The following is a 3,435-nucleotide window of genomic DNA, read 5'->3' on the forward strand; positions in this document are numbered from 1 at the left end:
ACGAGAAGACTTAGCAAAAAGAAAAAGGGAAATCCAAAACTAATGAGAGAGAGAGAGAGAGAGAAAGAGAGAGAGAGAGAGAGAGAGAGAGAGAGAGAGAGAGAGATTGGGGGGTGAAGCTAGTTGCTCCCTCAGACTGACAAGAGCTGCCTTCGAGCCTTACTTCTGAACTGGTGGTGAAACTTTTGTGGCCGTCTGTAAGTTGCTCATTTTTACGCGTGAAGTTGGTGTTCTCTCTCTCTCTCTCTCTCTCTCTCTCTCTCTCTCTCTCTCTCTCTCACGCAACAAAGGCCGCTGCTCCTGATGCTCCGCTGTTTACGAGCAGACCGCTACAATTTAGCATCCTAGTCGCTAACAAGGGGGAAGCAGGAATTACATACAGACATAGAACCGGAAATAGAGACAGAGATTGCAGATGTAGAGATAGTTTTAGAGCCAGAGAGGAGATGCAGAAATAGAGCAAGAGAACGTTGATGGAGAAATAGAGGTAGAGAATGAAGATACAGAAATTAGAGTTAGAAATAGTGCCAGAAAACGATGCAGAAATAGTTAAAGCTAAAGAGAGTAGCTACAGAAATAGTGAAGGCTTGGAAATTTAAAGCAGAAATACAGGTAAGGAATACAAATACTATATCTATACATTTTTAGGACTTAAGGTGTATATTAAATCGCTTGTATTAACTGTATTTTCATCTTTATGTATAGAGGTACCAAAACTCGAGTGGTTGAAGGCAGTATTATGTATGTCGTAAAAATTCTGATGTTTCCCCTGGTATTCAAAGCATCCTGGGGTGTTTGTAGACTAACCAAAGTATTCTCCTCCTTTACCATTATATTCTCAGCCGTTTGTGATTTCTCTCTCTCTCTCTCTCTCTCTCTCTCTCTCTCTCTCTCTCTCTCAGATGACAGCATTCCAACGCGAAATTAAGCATATTAAAACCATTTTCCTTTTATACAATTTTCCAATATTCATTACATTTCTATCTTGCTTTATTAGTTTTATATATATATTTTAATCCTTTTCCACACAATTCTAGCTCTTTCTCCTCTTTTCCACTCTTTTCCCCTCTTTTCCGATCTTTTCCCCTCTTTTCAAGTCCTTTTTCCCTCTTTTCCAATCCATTCCTCCTCGTTTCCCATCCTTTTCCCCCTTTCCAATCCTCTTCCCCTTATTCCCAATCCCTTTTCTCTCTTTTCCAATCCTTTCCCCTCTTTTCCATTCCATTTCCCCACAGACCTTTCTCTACACAGTCCTAACTCTCTTTCACTCCTCTCTACTCTTTTCTCACATTATTTCGGTCAATTTTCTTTAGTTTTAGTCTCTCTAATCGTAAAGGGTTTCTCACAGTTGTCTGATCGCTTCTTCAAATATTCGGATCCATTTCATGGGGGGTCTTGTGGGTGATCAAACGCATTCCCCTAGCCTGTGAGGTGCCTTGTGAGTCTGTGTGTGTGTGTGTGTGTGTGTGTGTGTGTGTGTGTGTGTGTGTTTTACCGCATTCTTTATTTTCCCTCCCTTCCTTTTCCTTCACTTTCTTTTCTTTTCCTCTGCTGAGTAGTTTTCATACCTAATTCTCCTCCTTTCTCTTCTCCGTTTTACCTTCCCTCATGTTCTCTTTTTCTTTTCTTTTCCCCCCTCCTTCCCCCTTTCCTCCTCCTCCTCCTCTCCCCAGTCAGACCTATTTCTCGGTCAGTATGTAATGATCTTCAATTGTCCTTCCTTCCTTCTTCTCTCTCCTCTTTATTCCTCCCTTTCCTCTTCATGTGTATTCCTTTCGTTATATTCTCTCCTTTTATTCCTTCCTTCTCTTGTTTCTTCCCCCTTTTTTATTCTCTCCCATTCTGTCTTCCTGTTCCTTCTGATCCTACTCATTCTTACTTTTCTTCTTCCTTCCTTGGTCTGTTCAGTCTTTTGCGTCTTTTTTTTTATATTCTTCCATTCTCTTCTCCTTCTTTTCCCCCTTTTGTTCTTCTTCTTTACCCTCCTCCTCCTCCTCCTCCTCCTCCTCCTTATCATCACCATCATCATCATCATCATCATCATCATCATCATCATCATCATCATCATCATCATCTTGTTCTTCATTCCCACGATTTTTCTTACCCTTCCTGAAATTCCTCCTCTTCCTCCTCTCTTCCTCTCCTCCTCTTCCTTTTCCTCCTCCTCCTCCTCTTCGTCTGTCCCGTGCCAAACTTATCTCTGGGTCTGTATGCAATGATCGTGGTCGTGATTGCTTCCAGATCTTTGCTTGAGACCATTTGAGTTTTTCCTTTCTTCTTTTTCTCCATTTTTTCCTTTTTTTTTTATATTTTGCTCTGTTTTGTCTTCCCTCCCGCCTCTCTCTCTCTCTCTCTCTCTCTCTCTCTCTCTCTCCCCTGATGATAACGACGAAATCGACGATAATGATGAAAGTTTTCCATCGAGTCTGTCAGATAAAAACAGAAAAGAGAGAGAGAGAAAAAGATAAGTCTCGAACCTCATTGTATATTTATTTTCTCATTTTTTTTTGTCTCAGGAAGAATTACCGATTTCCAATACAGACGCGTTGGCCGAAATCGCAAAAACAATTGAGGATGGAAGGCTGGATTTACTGACAAAGAAGTATGCTCATTTTATATAATTATATTTTTCTGCTTTATTTTGAAGTGCAAGGAAAGGATGGATGGGTGGATGGATGGGTGGATGGTTGGGTGGATGGGTGGACTGATGGATGGATGGATGGGTGGATGGGTGGACTGATGGATGGATGGATGGATGGATGGATGGGTGGATAGATGGATGGCTGGGTGGATGGATGGATGGGTGGGTGGATGGATGGATGGGTGGGGTGGATGGATGGGTGGATGGATGGATGGATGGATGGAATAATGGATAGACAGATAGACTGAGAGGCAAGTGTATAATTAAATAGGAAGAAAGAGAGAGAGAGAGAGAGAGAGAGAGAGAGTGTGTGTGTGTGTGTGTGTGTGTGTGTGTGTGTGTGTGTGTACGCGCGCGTGAGTGCGTGCGTGCATGAAAAGCATATCGGTAAATATTAACTTGCCGTGTATAAAATAAACAACCAAGACAGAAGTACACCAGCCAGCCTCCTAACCTCACGAAAACACGAATAGTGAGTGCGTTGCCTTCCTGACTCTCTGTTTCTTCCCTGGATCTGTGCGGGGAATTTGCGTGCGTCTGCGTGCATAGGGGCGTGTGGGACTCTTAATTTGTTTATATGTATCTTCCTCTCCCTCCTTTCTCTTCCTCCTCCTCCTCCTTTTTTTCCTCTTCTCTTCTTCCTCCTTTTTCTTCTTCTTCCTCCCCCTCTTCCTCCGTTTTCTTCTTCTTCCTCCTCCTCTTCCTCCCACCATTGTTTTCTTCCTCCCTGAATGCCTCTTCCCCAATTAGCGTAACTACCCCTGCCACGACCACAGAAAACGGAGCAGCGGGAG

Source organism: Coenobita brevimanus, chromosome 76, assembly GCF_032717465.1.
Source record: "Coenobita brevimanus isolate Jiangsu-jjx chromosome 76, ASM3271746v2, whole genome shotgun sequence".
Classification (NCBI taxonomy): domain Eukaryota; kingdom Metazoa; phylum Arthropoda; class Malacostraca; order Decapoda; family Coenobitidae; genus Coenobita; species Coenobita brevimanus.